This window comes from Paramormyrops kingsleyae, chromosome 12 (genome assembly GCF_048594095.1).
Source record: "Paramormyrops kingsleyae isolate MSU_618 chromosome 12, PKINGS_0.4, whole genome shotgun sequence".
Lineage (NCBI taxonomy): Eukaryota > Metazoa > Chordata > Actinopteri > Osteoglossiformes > Mormyridae > Paramormyrops > Paramormyrops kingsleyae.
Window position 1 is genome coordinate 16,280,869 of NC_132808.1, and position 16,813 is coordinate 16,297,681.

At 37.1% G+C, this 16,813-nt stretch overlaps 1 protein-coding gene across 1 annotated transcript in view; it reads right to left on the bottom strand.

The window, feature by feature from the left end:
* The window catches only part of si:dkey-237h12.3 (teneurin-3), a 350,156-nt gene that overhangs the window by 273,410 nt on the left and 59,933 nt on the right, over positions 1-16,813 (bottom strand). The window lies entirely within an intron of this gene.

The following is a 16,813-nucleotide window of genomic DNA, read 5'->3' on the forward strand; positions in this document are numbered from 1 at the left end:
ATACTCCCCCTCCCCACACACAGTTTTCTGTGTGAAAACTGTGGTGGCAACAGACCCTCAGTGTTAGCTAAAGCCCTTCTATTTACTATGAGAGGAAGAAGCTCATTCTCATCATCCTGACGCCGAGTCAGGACGTAAGTGAAGAAGCGAAAACGTAAAATGCAGGCGGAGGTGCGGGCGGGCGGGCCGGCCGGGGAGGGAGGGGGGAGTTACTGCTTCATGGGCATGCGTACGCCTATAATTCCCTGCGACGGGGCTGGAATCGCAGTACTGACTCTGTGCAGCCTTTCATCTGGTATTCATGCTGAGAAGTGCCTTTTTTCCCCCGTGCTTCATCTGGGAGGCTGTCTCAGGGGAAATAGAAAATGAAAGATCATTTTAGCCCTTCGCGCTTGCTCTCTGATAATGTAGGTTTCTACTCAGTCTGGCCACAAACAAGCCATAATGACACCGAAAAATATCGAAGCTGGTCCTGCTTCTGTAACAGAGAAAAAAAACTATATGTGTGTGTACAGCAAATTATATATATATATACACACACACACACACACACACACATATTTGGCTGTTATGAAATATATTGTATCTAAGTAAATGATAACATAGTTTAGGCTAATAACACACACACACACACACACAAAGAAATGTTCTTTATTATTTGTAATTATTAAATATTTACATTATTATCCCCTGTAGAAGATCCTGTTTTAACTTCTTTACTGATATACAAGTGTACAGCTACAATGATCTAGTAATACAAAGAGTCAGGGGTGCAGCCAGACCTTTTACAATGGGGTGGCCAGACTAGACCTAATGATTTTACTGTGGTGGTAATGGGGTAAAACACAAACCCAGCATCCAAAGACACCGGCAAGGTGGTACAAATGACAAATATCACACTGTTCATATTAGAATTAACAAATATAGGTAAATATAGGTTTTCTTGCCCCTTAACCCAGCAAAAAGACAAACAAATATATGTACATGAATGCATGTTGTCATTCATCTCTTTTCTTTAAATATGTCACTTATTCAAATCTCAACCCCCCCCCCCACACACACACACAGACATACACAAACTCCCAGAACCAATAAGAAATGTTAACATCAAATCTCAAATATCTATACTCAAAATTTCATATTTTAGAACTGTTTATAGATACTCAGCCAGAGGATTGTCTTCAACCCATATAAAGGTACTTAAGCATCTTATTCAAAGATGCTGCACTATTAATTCAATGTTAAAAGATGTGTTAACAATTAACATACCAAATAAGGAAGCGAACATATTCAGTTTAATGCCTCCAAAATGATGAACCGTCGAAAGAGTTTAACCGATGTTTGCTCACCTGCTTGTTTGTCGCGGTTAAAGTACGGCCTGGCCAAGTAAACGTAAGTATATGCACTAAGGATTTGAAGTAATACTTCAGTAATACTTCAGTAATACTGAAATATCCTTTCTTTCAATAGTGAATGTTTCATTTTGAAACTGATCCCAATAAAAAAAAAATTAACCAGGTAATTTGAATGTTTGTATTATTGTGGGGAGCAGCACAGGAATCTGTACCAGGCGGGGCCACCCATAAGGAGGGGGGGGGGGGGAGAAGACGTTCAGGGGTTCCAACGCGAGTGATGTAAAGATCCAGATACAATTACAAATATGTGGCATAGTACGTATCAATGAACTGACTGCAATGTATGTTTATAACTGCTTAGCAAATCAGACTGAATGAGCGCATAATGAAACATGTCTGGTGTCATATTGCTTTATTTTATAGCCTATTCTCACCGAATAAAGAAGGCATTCTACTGAGCCTCAACTTTAACGTCCAGGAATAAGTCCTAGTATAAAACCACACCAGCTGTTACATATATCATCTGCAAACACCATTCTAATACACTTGGTTTTTCCCACACTGATCCAGCTATTGACAGTGCATGTGCATTTTAGTTTTATTTATTTTAGCTGAATATTTTATTTCTATGCATTATTTTTAGCGTAACCTCTGACCCAGTAAAGGGCTGTAACGTGCCTGGAGCCCAACCCGGGAAAAGCAGGGTACACCCTGAAGGAGAAGTGCTTTTTATATTTTAAGTTGAATTAATGTACTATTTATTTATGTACACTTACAGTAATTAAGCAGAATGACACTGCACCACATGTTAAAAATAATTCTCTACTTACTGGTAATTCCATTTTACATTACAGGCCAGATTCTATCATTTAATTTGGCATTTGAAACGAGATCATTTTCAGGCAGCGTAATTAGAGATCATTTCAGTAATATAGAATAGTATACATGAGTATAGCATAGTATAGAAGTCATTGTATGACTGAAAAATCTGTGGCGCTGAAAGGTCTCAATAAATGAATGTGAACAAAATGAAACATGCTTTCCCTATGAAACGTAAAATACATGTTTCAATAGACTTCAATGCTGATCGTTCAGCAGCCTTTTGTGGAGACTGTACCAGCTCCTCATTTAAACATCGCGTTCCTCGTCTAAGCCAACCTCAGCAGTACTTTGAAGGCATGACGGGTGAAGACACCAGACGTTTTTTCCATGATGTTTTTAGTTTGAAACTGATGGAGAGGGGAGTATTTCTCATGCATTTATCTGAGGTATGGCCTGTTAATGCAAGAGCCAGTCCTCAGTTATACCATCCAATGTTCTCTTTATCTATTCATGCACCACAAAACATCCATCCATCCATCCAAGAAACTATTCCAGGCAGCAAAAGGCACAAGGCACGGGAACACCCCGGACAATACTGATATTACAGCGAGTTTCATTCTCATAGATTGCATGTTCCACTTCAAAATACTTTTACAAATAAGTGATGTCACATTGCTCACAAGGCTGCTATAGAGAGCTCTGCATGTAAAGAGTGAGGGAACTGGGAAAGAGTGACATAAGTGAGCCAGACTGATGTCCATGGCACTAAACTCTGTAGTGCTAAACAGGCAGAATGCTGTCATTCATTTCTGCTCCTTCAGTGGCCAATTAGGGCACCAGGCACTGTATGACCAGTCCTCTTCCCCGCTTCATTCCATTCACCTTCCCCACGATAAGCATATTAAACCCTTAATATCATGGCCGGAACAGTTTTCACCCTAATGAACTATTTCAAGAGGCAGTATGAGCTGAATCCTTGCTGCTTTTAATGGGACACATCGAACAGCATTGACCCATAAGTGATGCACAATTGGAATAATAGACTTTATTTTCTGCTGCTCAACCCTCTTATTTTTTTCTGTGGCTCCAGTAAAGAGCATGCACATATAATTTAGGGAAGAAGATGCATCATACCATCAAAATGGTAGAATTTGCAACGTGAGTGCCAGTGCAATTTAGCAGAAGTTGTAGGGGCGAACATAAAAAGGTTCTAAGAAATAAAACACCAGATCTAAACTTTCTATATTCTTAAATAGTATACCTTTACTTAAAAAAGGCACTTTACTAATGACATTAAATGTGCTGTTTCCCTCCTCATTAAATCCCAACATAATACAGTAGAACCTTGGAACTCAAACACCTCTTAATTCGACCAGCTCAGACATCGAATAGGTCTGCTGAATTTTTTTCAGCTTGTAACCTGACTAAAATCTTGGAACTTGACCATTCCTGCTAAAATGTTTTGGGTCAAGACACGTTCAACTCCACCAATACGAACCTCAAATGTGTCTGTTGAGAAAAATCTAGCTGCAACTCAACCAAAAACTCGACAAAATAAAACAGATATGCTAAAACCTGTACAAATCAAGATGTGTCTCGGATGGGCTGACAGAAAGGCAAACGGACCCACTATGATGCTGATGCCTATGAATTGTTCTCGGAATCGCGGTACCGAGTTCGACGTGCGAAAGCTGTGTTCCTGTGTTTGATGTGAATTTTTGTGCTTTATCTACAGTGCATTTAGTGATACAGTAATCATGGCCCCTAAGAAAGTGAGCAGTGATAGCATACCAAAGAGGAAAGTAGTGAGAGTAACTGTAGATTGTAAATTATAGCGAGACTTGAAGGTGGTACAGATGTGTCTGCTCTCTCTTCAGAGTGTGGGATTATCACTTATTTCATGTTTATTGCTTTTGTATGTGTGATTTTTCATGTGTGTATTAGTTTTATATCGATTGTCAATGGTTTTTATCATTAGTTAGGTAGGTAGATGGGTTTAAATAAGCAATCATTTTGGGGTCTGGAATGGATTAAATTCATTTACATTATTTCTTATGGGGAAATTCAACTTGGACCTTGACCAAATCGCAACTCGACCAGCCTTATGGAACGGATTAAGTTTGTGTTCCAAGGTACCACTGTATTTCATTTCTTTTTTAAATACTGTAATACAGCATTAAGTATCTCTTTGGGACATTTGACTCAAGGGACACAAGGTACACACCAACAATGCCTCCATTAGACACACACACGCACACACGTATTCATATCTTTATGAGGACTCTCCATTCAAAATCCCTAATCCCAACAATGACAACCCTAAGTACTGGGATACTGGGATGGGCAGGTAGAGGTTAGTATACTGGCATTTGACAGATTCTGAATGTTATTTGTTTTTTACATAAACATTTTCACTGATGTCTGTGCAACTTCATAGGGACTAGTTACAGTAGCTTTGATGCAAGTATATGTGTGTGTGTGTTCAAGTTTCAAGGTACCACTGTACCCAAAACTGCAACTTCCTGTCCACCATTGGCAATAAATACTGCTGCACTTAGCACTAATATGGCTTGTCTAGAAAGTGTATGCCAAGAGATACTCCACGGGCTCTATTTTGATGATCTAACGCAAAGCATAAAGCGTAAAGCGTAACTAACAGTTATGGGCGTGTCCAAATCCATCTCGCTATTTTTATGGCGGAAAAACAAAACCATTCAGAGGCGTGTTTTGGACGTGAAAGCAATAAACCAATAAGAATGGTACGTCACCTCACCTTTAAAAAAAAATGTCACATTTTATTTCTAATGTCTTGTGTGTGTGTGTGCATTTGCGCAGTTATGACATGAAATTATCATGCATTTTAAGCGTTATACCGCGAAAGAAGTGGAAATTCATCACATATAGGTTAATATACATGGTAATTTTTTGTCATAGTAGCGCCGCTACTACAATTACTACGTACTGCTCCGTACGGCGGATGCGTACTTGCGTACCAGTCGTGCACCCATGCTGGGGAGGGGGATAAAAGGTCAGCTGCTTCCAAAGAGGGGGCACAACAGAACTTTGAGTACCGCTGACCTAAGCCTTTTGGGGTGAAGCAGGCGTGGGATGAGGTAGCGGCAAGTGTGTCCTCGTCTGCTGGCACCACATCATCCGCCCGGCGCCGAAAGCGGTATGATGATGTCAGAAGACGGAGAAAACAGAAGCTCGCTGATAAACGAGATCAGCGGCTGCGAATGGGCACTTAATTATTGTCTAGTGTGTTTTTTATTTTTATTTTAGTGTGCAATTCGCAAAATATAAATGAAAGTGCAATCTTTGTTCAAACAAAACACAACCTACAGTTTTAAGGTGTATTACCAGGCTACAGACGATTCAGCTTCCTTGTCCATGCTGCCGCCGGCATGCACTCCATGCAGTTCAGCATCACACCTTCTTAAGTCCTCTGATGTCCTCTGATGTGTCCTCATTTATGTACAACAGACATCCATCACGCATGGCAATATTACGCAACATACAACATGCCACAAAGAATTCTGCGATCATGAGAGCTGCATTGTAGTGTTCCACCTGATTTATTTATACACCTGAAACGCATTTTCAGCAATACAGCTGTCCTTTTTATCACAGTATATACGTGCTTAATATTGAAAATGAACTCGAAGTAGTTTTTAATTATACGGTGTGTTCTTTACTTAATATATTATATATAGTATTTCTTTTGGTGTTTCATTAAACAGTATGATTACAAGTTGTACTCTGTGATAAAACGTGAATTAATTCAATGAAATCAAAATAACAAAATATACCATTAGTCATACCTGTCAAGTTTTGGATTTGAAAATAAGGGAAATTTTCCGGCACCCACCGCGAGCTATCCCACCACCCCAACCAAGCTCCAGTATCCCTTACATTTTAAGACAGGTGTACAAGAAATCTAAAATAACCACTTGTCATTTACATTTTATTACACATTTTCTTTTAATTTGTCATGTTCACTCGTGTGGCTCTCTGGCATTCACTAATGACTTATTATACAGATTTGTTGCAGACTTTGTATCCTTGTTGAAGTCGTCACAGAAGGTGAAAGTAACGTTGTTTTTCGCACACAGCGTTGCCATTTTAACCTCCGCATTTATGACCTGGTTAATGTTGTAAATGACCTGCAGACTACTGCAGGTGGCAGTTCTCGCGAGGCTACTGGCAGTTCAGTTTGGAGAGGCAGAGGTTTTTTTTTAACTGATATTATAATACGTTAGATTTACGGGAAAATACAAATACGGGAGGACGGCGGGAAAGAGGGGTAAAATGCGGTAGTTTCCCGGCCAAAACGGGAGACTTGACAGCTATGCCATTAGTGCACTTCGAGCACATATCTCAATAAAGAGGGTCATGCACCCGCATGTTTCTAAAACGCGCCCTTAAATACCGTCGAACAATGCTCCACTGACTTAAAACTTGGTTTTTGTTCTTTAAAAGCGCAATGACACTGCGCTGCAAATAGCAACGCGCCGACAATGCGCCCGGCCACGCCTCAGTTAAAAAACGCCACTCCTACAAGCGGAAAGCGGGCAAAAAAATCATTTGCTATTTTAACGACGTGCGCGTATGGTTTGAAAATGAACAATGCGCTGGCACGATTATCGTGCCACGATACTAGCAAGTTTGCGTCGCCATTTACGCAGGTGTAAAATAGAACCCCACGTGTTATTATATAGGTGGCAGAGAAAGGAGAAAAAAAAAACAAAACAATGAGGGGCATTTACTGTGTTATCTATAGGATGGTGATCTTCCAGACACAGATCCATAAACTGCTGCGTTCACACTGTCCCATTGTCAACTAAACAATCATGCAACACAAAATACAAGTGTCACATGATCAGCTCCATTCCTATATTCATTATATTTGTTTTTACTACCTGGAATACTTAGCAGTTATTGAAAAATGTATTATGTACTGTGATAATCAATGCTTTGCCATTTGTTCAATTAAACATCATTCTTAATTTGGAGTGACTATTAAAGATAACTAAGTAATGCACTTATGGGATATTCTGCATTTTGCTATTTTACACAGACAAGGGTAAATGAACGTGCTATATTCTGAAGAAATGGTTGTTTAATTGTATGGAATTTTCTATAATAATGGAAAATAGTTATAGAAATATAAATTCATTAATCACGACAGAGTTTTGAATTGCCATTTGCTGCTTATAATAGCCATTTATGTCATATACATTCATACTTTTTCGACTGCTTTAGACTTTTAGATTTGTGTGTTTTTCAAGTGCTTCAGTCCACCTAGAGTTATATTCTACTCCGATTGCTGGTTATCTCTATGTGCTCCGCTTATATTTTCAAATGGGATTTCACAGGATTGTAACAATATATTTATTTTAATTCATATTCATTTGGGTATAGAGACTTAATAAAAAAATAATGAACTAGAGTTTCTGCTCCTTCTCCTGACAGCATCTCTGGAGAAAGGCTTTGGCTATAAATGTGTGACTCTTAAACGTAAATCAATTTTTTTCTGATGACATGAATGCTATGAGCATGATAAATGGCCTTAAGCAAACAATCGTGATTTTATCGTATTGCTAAAATATTTTGTATCTGAAAGCAAGTATGTGCTAAAATTCTAAAAACCACCCATTGGATTGATAACATGTACAATCAAAATTTCAAACAATAGGTTGGACTTCATAAATGATTATGTTTTCAAATCCAGAGTCCTGTGGCCATATCAAGTTGGGTGAAAGCAGTTTAGGAATTTAAATGAAATGTGATCAGATGACACTGTGAATTTTGAAACCAAAACTAATCAGGATTATCCTCGTATCTATATTGGGTACATAGCCTGGGAGGCTGTCATTTTGAAATATGCTACATTTTGGCTGTGAACCTTAAAATATGCTTTACAAAGCATATTTATACAGTGTGAGACTACAGTAGTCACCGCACATTGCAATTATTGAATTATTGAATTCAATAATTGAATAACTGACGATGTAAATAAATGTAAATTATACAGCGTGAGAAAAGTGTAGTGATAGAGAAATACTTATGTACTTTTTTCTACCATCTAAACATTGACAGTTATCAAGCACCATTTGAACTGGGATTTTGATTTGAGTTACAGTCATAATGGTTAAACGGCACACTTACTGTTATGGGAACAATTGAGTAAAAACAAAACTATGGAAGCAAAATTAATCATTGAGGGCATGGAACAAAAAATAAACCAGCAGGCTCTTGCTCTCTTGCAGATATACTAAAATCAAAAGGCAGAGAGCAAATAAATTGATTCCTGCCTTAAGACTGTTGTTTAAAAGGCTAGAGAAAAGTTTTACATAAAGATGCTGGATGATTTTAGTAGCTAGAATTCTCCTTTGCTTTTTAAAGTCCATGTTCCCACCTGATACCCTCTTAAATAATAATTAAAAAGTATTAAGTTTTTCTGTTAATAAGTATTTTCTAACATGAATATGTTTACACATATTTTTTGTTTTATGAGCTGGCTGATTACATTACCACATCTCATGGCAGCCATTTGACAAGTCAGTGTTCATGATACAATGCTTCTTTCAGCTCCACAGTTTATTGTAAAGTGATTTAATATTTTATTAAATAATTATGGTCCTTAAGAAAGAAAATGTTTAGAAATTAAATGTATTGCTGTTTTAAATTAAACTACAGTGCTTTATTTTTATATGAATTACATTTAATCACTTTATTAAGATCTTGTTTCCATGTTTCCAAAAAGAACACCAGCATCAACAACAACAACAACAATAATAATAATAATAATAATAATAATAATAATAATAATAATAATAATGGGCATGTACCTAGTAGTTTTTTCACAAATGGTTGGTATCTCATCAGGATAAAAAAATTAGTAGTGATACATTTTAAATGCTTTTTGAAATTATGTCACATGCTCTTTCAAGTGGATTGATTTTTTTTCTCAGGATACATTTTTCTCATTATCAAATACAACATAACAATGTATGACACTGTTTGGGATCAAAGCATTAAATGTCAAGGAAAGTCATCCCTATGATGAGCCGGTACTTTCATTTTCATAACTGATGGTGCTTCGGAGCTTGACGAAATTAACTGAGCTGGAAAAAAAAAATGTCCTTGAGATGCCTAATGCAGCGCATGGTGTAGGACCATGCAAACGAGTATATTTACATGACGCTCGCATTGACACCGAGTAAAGGCACCCAGCCTGGAGAGACTCCAGGATCAGCAGCAGCAGACATCGAGACAGAGTCATTTGGCTTTAAGCTCAAGTCTTTGTGGACCTGTCACAATACTAGCACTGCGACAAGTAGTAAAAAGAAGGACTAGCGTAAAGTGAGCTAGCCGATGAGCGGTACTAGGAACAGAGAAAGTGTGAAAGGGAATGTCTAAAGAAACGTATGGGGGGGTTGGTATCCTCCAATTTCAAATATGGAGGATAGTGGAGATCTTTTGATGATAGGTTACTCTTATTGGCCTGCTAATCATAGGGTCTCGCAGTAAAAACGAAGCCTACAGAGGGATGAGGCACTGCTTCCAAAGCCTCTAATTTCCTCTCAAACTAGATTAATTCAGGCGCTTCTGGTACAAAGAAACGCTGTGGAATTGAGCATTACAGAAGCACGTTTTCTTGCCCTGACCTTTACTGCATAAAGCAGAGCAGACATAGGGCCATAAATTATTTTTCATGTGAAACCAGACTTTTTAAGATCAATGATTTTGGAGTTTGCAGTTTCTGAAGGTTATGGAGTATGGTGGTTTTTTACACTAAAAATGCATACTTTTTAAGTTCATTTTTAAAATTATCTGCTGAAAAATACTATATATATATAGTTTTATAAATATGTATAAATGTGTAATCAAAACCAATTTATGTATGTATATACTGTGATGGCATTTTGAAACATTAAATAAATATATGTAAAATACTCAGATGAAGTATTTATGTTTGGTACACTAGTTTCACAACAGCAACATAAAATAATAATAATTATAATAATTATAATAATAATAATAATATAGAAAGCCTTTAAAAAGATAATGAATTTATGCTTATCATTATGGATTAGTTCAGTTTCCTTTGAAATATATAATATTCTTAAGAATCAGAAGAACTTGCCTATCATTGGTTTGATCAGTATTAATAACAACATATTGTTTATTATTACATTTTTATAACTGAGAGGGATCTGCAAAAGAGCAAAATATATTTTCAAAGCTGTAAATTAAATATTTAATATGTCAGTGATTAATAATGCTAAAAATGACAATAATTTGATCTCAAAATGCAATATAGTCATGAAGTACATGCTAATTTAGATTTATAATGACTGTGAGGCAGACTATAACTCAATTAAAACATTATTACAGATTTTTCATCCAGATACCTGCAAAAATAGCTGGCATTCAGAGCTGTAATTATTGCCTTGTCATTTACATGGAATGATTTGTCTGCTCAATTAATTTGTACCCACTTTACCGTTGAATAACCCCAAATTTCCACCAGTGTTTGTAAACAGATTTCAAATTAATAAACTCATTTTTTATCGGCAACAGGGCACCATGCGTTTAAAGAGGAATAAAACGATTCAGAGAGCAAAGCTAACATGATCAATAATTCTTTGCTTATGTTTCATCCTGTAAGTGAAATTTATATGCATTGAAAGGCTTCCTGTCTTTTTTTCTTCTGTCCAACCTTGCTTTTCATTTATTTCATAGGGCCAGGGACAAATTCATTTAGTAATGATTATCTGACTCAGGTACAGCTAATTTTCATTCACTGTTTATTTAAGTCAATGACAAGGCCGCGCTGCTGCTGGCTTTTCAGCAGCTCTCCGCCATACTAAATCAGCCGAGCACGCTTCTCTCTACGTTGTTGTGTTAATTATGTCCCTGTCCCGTCTTCCATATCTCTACTGAAGGAGGTTTGCTTACACTCAACACGCTGTTATTATTTCCTGCTTCAAAGAATTATTTTTTTTTTAAGGTGCCGGGAGGAGGGGGGTCGGTTTTTTGCATCTTGTTCCTTTGCTTTTTTGCCAAAATGAAAGGGGACAGCCTGCCTGTGTTTTAACCATCTTTATCAATCGTTTCTGGCTGTGGGCTTTCTGCTTTTCTCCTGCTGTCTGACGCAGTGTGGGCTTCCCGTTTTAAACTTTTAAACTTCGAAATTGAAAGAAAATGAAGAGAAAATGACTAGGAAATCGAGGAAATGTTAATTACTGTATTTTTTCATATATAAATCCACACTTCAACACAACAATCTGGAAACCTGTTTGAAGTATACAAGGCCATTCTTGTTTGGTTTTGGTTTTAGATAATTTTGTTTGGGTTGTTTGTGGGTTTAAATTAATCTGGCACTGTCACAGATGAATGGGTATCAGTGATATCATCACCACATTCTGCCTCGCGTGGACTTCCACTCTGATTGGCTGTGCGGCAATTGATGCAGTACCATGATCACACAGTTCAAAGCTGTCAGAAGTGAATGTTGTATTTTTAAGTCATCTGGCTTCCTTCAATTAAACAAATGCACATGTTCAATTCTTCTGCTGTGCCCTGATGTTGGCTAACTATATAAAACTCAAACAATTTGGTTACTGAAGTTGTTCATCAGAAAAAAGTACAGCCGGGAAATTGAATTATATTCTAAAGACCCTCAAGAAATCCTGTAAGTTAGGCTTAGGGTTAGGGTTAGGATGAAGGAGAATACACAACCCTGTGCTGGATTAGCAGTTAGGTTTAGGGTTAGGATGAAGGAGAATACATGACCCTGTGCTGGATTAGCAGTTATGATTACTAATGGGTTAGGATGAAGGAGAATACATGACCCTGTGCTGGATTAGCAGTTAGGGGTAGGGTTAGGATGAAGAAGAATACATGACCCTGTGCTGGATAAGCGGTTATGATTACTAATGGGTTAGGATGAAGGAGAATACATGACCCTGTGCTGGATAAGCGATTAGGGTTAGGGTTAGGGTTAGGGTTAGGATGAAGGAGAATACACAATCCAGTATTAATATTCATAAATCGGAAAGAACAGCAGCTAGTGAGCACTGTCACATGTTGGTGGGGGCCTTAAGTCCAGGTTTTGATGCTTCAGTTCCTTTGACACCAAAGACTTTCAAAGTGACATCCAAAAACCTGACTGACACAAGGCAAATTTTAAAAATAAAAAGCTGTGAAACCTCAGGATGTCCATTCAAGCCAGCTAGTTAGCAGTTTATTCAGTGTAAGGCCACCCTTTAATAACCTTAAAATACCACACACTATACAGTACAGTTATTATCTTCCTCTGCATATTTTATCCTTAACTAATTATAGAACTTGGCAAATTATAATGCCTCACTATATATTATACCATCCAGATTTTAGAAGAAACAGTTTGTTAACTGCGAACCACAACACACTTACTACTAAGATCGCCGTTAATAATGAATGTATGTCATTCTGGAACATTCTTCGGAACATGACACTGGCAATTGAGTAGTGACTCCCATTCTTATATCCTCACTTTTATTTCACTGTGCATTCTGGCAACTACAAGAAGAGAGAGGAGCTACCAGGGGGGCTGAGGGACATCACTGGCACTTCATTAGGAGCCAACGAGTCTGTCAAGAGATGCGAACGGTTTGTGGAGCATTTCAGAATTAGCCAACTGAGATGAGTTTTCTTTCCCTGATCTTTGCATATGAAAAAAAGAAAATGAGCAAAACTGTATTTAATCAAAGTAAAATGCTTTGCACATTACAAAAGAAAATAAATGAGCAGATAGAATGGTGTTTAAGCTATCTGCAAGGAACTCTAAATGTCAAGGACAATGTCCAGACACAAAGCCTATTCTCACCCTGTGGAGAGCCCTTGAGCTTTATTGCCAGAATATGGATATAAATACCATAAAGACACATCAGTGAGCTTACTAAAGGGTAATGGCCATTGCTTTCATCGAGGTCACAAGATAAAAACAATGCATCTTCCATGAAAAGTGATCCTTCTGTCACTCTGAAAAGCGTGAAGCCATGGAATGCAGATCAAAGGACTCCGTAATTAGCTAAAGTTGCCCACAGTCTTCATTTGGATCTGAATGAGGTTTTCAGAATTATCTCCATAGGTAGAAAGTCACCAAATGCCCTCAGGCTGGAAGGTGATGATCGGACCCAAACTTAACATGAAATTAACTATAACATATTTATTTATGCCCTGTAATGGGTTGGTGCCCCATCCTGGGTTACTCCCCGCCTTGTGCCCATGGTTTCCAGAATAGGTTCCATACCCCTACAACCCTGTATAGGACTAGCGGTATGGAAGATGAATCAATGAATGAAAATTTATTTATAAACAAAAGTTCCAAGCTAATGGTAAACAGATGAATACTAATTATCTATTTATTGTTTTTATCCAAAGATAAAGGTCATCTATCAACCCATTTTTCCATAGCAGCTTATCCAGTACAGGGTCATGGTGGGATAAATATTACTCAATTTATTTCAAAAAGAGAAAACAAACACACATTTATATTTACTTAATTTTACACTTCACGCCTTATATTTACATCCAACATTACAGTTAATGTCAATAATAATAAGTTGGTCAAAATTTTAGTGGAATAAATTACTAATACGCTTAGCTAATAATTCGCAGAGTGATAAATATTAGAGTATTGATTTAGAAAAGAGTTTAACATGATTTTGCACGTGAACAAATACACGTTAGATATCCTTTCCAAAAGCGAAGGAAAAAATATGTCTGATTATTACTGATTCATCTTATTTATAGCAACAATCATATTTAAACCGCACCTGCAATGACTGCATAATAATGTATAACTACATAATTACCAAATCTAATTGTATAAACCCATTTACCTTAATTCAATGAGAACTTGAAATGCCATTATATTTAACTGTAGAATATTGTTCATTCAATAAAGCTTGTCTGGGGCGTAGCAGGGAGTATTGCTCACAGAGCAACTCTCAATATGTTATCACAGAGCTTGAGATGAGAAGCACAGAAGGCTATGAAGACATGTCAGCCTTTGGTTTCTGGTCATCTGAAAACAGTTTGGCTTAAACGATGAGAATCTTTTAATCTGACTCAGTCATCGAAAAAGAGAAGCAGTAGACATTAATCAGACACCAATGGCAGGAAAAAGGATATTAGACGAAGAACCCAATGGCCTCTAGCGTGTAGGAGGTATGAAAACTAATTACTGTAATCCCTTATTTCTAGATAAATCATTCTCTTTATTTCGATATAAGAATTTTATAGGTGAGGTCAGTGCCTTCCTCTGTAATATTTCCTTGTAATCATTTCAGCTTCTGTTTTGGGAAATGTTTGCTAAAATACATACTGTAACATACATACATCCATGTCATTCTGGAATGTTCTTCAGAACATGATGCTGGCAACTGAGCAGTGATTGCTGTTCTTTATCTGAACAAGTAGTTCGAAGGATGGATGGACCGACTGATGGACGGATGGATGGATGGACAGATGGATGGATGGATGGAGCTGCTGTGAAGCAAGCACTGATTCAAACAGAAAGCCATCTGGGGCAAAGGCGCATTCATTTTAGTATAATAATCTGTAAAGCAGGAGCTTATACATCGATGACCGTAACACATTTTAAATTGGAAACATTACATTACCTCTATAAACAATATAATACCATGTACTGAATTTGTGGCAGCAGGTTAATGATATATATATATATATATATATATATATATATATATATATATACACACACACACACACACACACACACACAGTAAGAATGTATAGTTTTTATACATATTAAGTTTTTAAAAGCATGATGATTCTGCTACTTTGTGCCACATTTCTGGAGGAACTATGGAGGTACAAGCTGGCAAATGTGAACCCAACAATGTAATATGTAATTTAAGGGAAAGAGAAAAAGAGAAATATATATATATATATAACAAACGAGTCAGGTGGCAAGTGCAAAATTAAGTCAAATACAAATAAAACAGTTTCCTCCCTGGAGATTACTTATACTCACCCACAGAATATTCCCTACTTCCTCTTGGAAGTGCTTTTTAAAGACATTCAGGGAAGTACATTTGGACTGAAAATCTATCTTTGATTAATGTCATTTATAAGGGATGCATCAAGTGCAATTGTATTAGACTTGGCACAAGGAAAAAAAAACAGCATTATTTTAGTTTATCAAAGTTCTAAGTTCTTGGTTTTACGCCACAACACAAAGTTGTGCGACTGTCAAAACTGCCCCTGAAAGCCAATTCAAACCATTAGAGACTGCAGAGTGTCTCTAAATCAGAATAATTTAATTTAGAGCTTAAGTAATTTGGCAACATTTTTTTTTATTCACAGCTTTTGCGGTTTTAACCACTTCCAGTGCTGTGATCTGTTAAATAATTTGATTTCCTGCCCAGAAATTGAATCTAAATTGGAATGAAGTTCAATGCATTTGGAGTTAAAAAAGGATACATTTAGTTGCTTAGTATCAAATTGATAAAGTAAAACAGAAAACTGATCCACATTTACGATAAACAAAAAACATGTTCTGACAATGAGCACATCATGCAGTCTGTCGCTGACAGCTGTATTTCACCAACTCGTTGCAGACTCTTTTCCTTATGTTTATGGCTTGCATTACATTTTTGGGAAAAATGAATAACAGTCTAGATACTTAAAACAGTGTAATAAAATATGATATTGACTGCCACTATGAGACATACTGGACCAGATAGAGTATAATATTTTTTTCATGGGTACATTTTCTGCTTGACAAACTGCATATAAATACTATGCGATATATAGAAGGTTAATGTAAATGTAACATGTGGCTCGCAGATCTGCCACTTTCCTCTAAACGGACCATTGATCGGCCTGTATTTATTGCTTTAATATGAAACTTTTTCAGCCATATCTACTACAGGAAGTCACAATATATGTGTAGTAACCCAAGTGCTTTAGACAACATAAAATGTTCTTTAACAAACCTAATTTGACTGGGGATGGACACAGTGCTCGATGAAAATACAGTAATATACAACATACTGTACTGTGGAATACATACAAAGAGCAAAATATATGAAATAATCTTCACCTGAAGATGGCCGTCTTTGTAGTAATAGTCATTTTGAATTCTTATATACTGGAAATATGGAAAATTCATTGAAATGTATAGTTAAAATGTACAGGATGAACTCTGGCCTGAGAATGAGTTGTACTGGGTATGTGAGTCTGAGGTCCCAGGGTCTGCTTTGTTATCCTGTCTGAACACACTAGTTCCAGTACTCTATCTGGCCTGACAGGCATGCTTAAAACTCTTCTGTGTGTTTTCCCCATTCTTTACCTCCAATTGTGGCGGGTGACAGTGGCTCTTTCTTGTGCGGGCGTGAACGCATCACCACGGAGGGCAAATGTGTGAAGTGGATTAGCAATAGTGATTTAGTGGAGGGACCTGGATTAAATCCACCCAAAGGACCAAAGACGGGAGAAACACAATGATGTCATTGCACTTAAGTAAAGTAAATAATGTTGGCATTGAGCGGAAACAATTGTGCAACACAATGATGTACCAGAGCAACACCTTACACTAAGAGAAATCTGGCTATGGT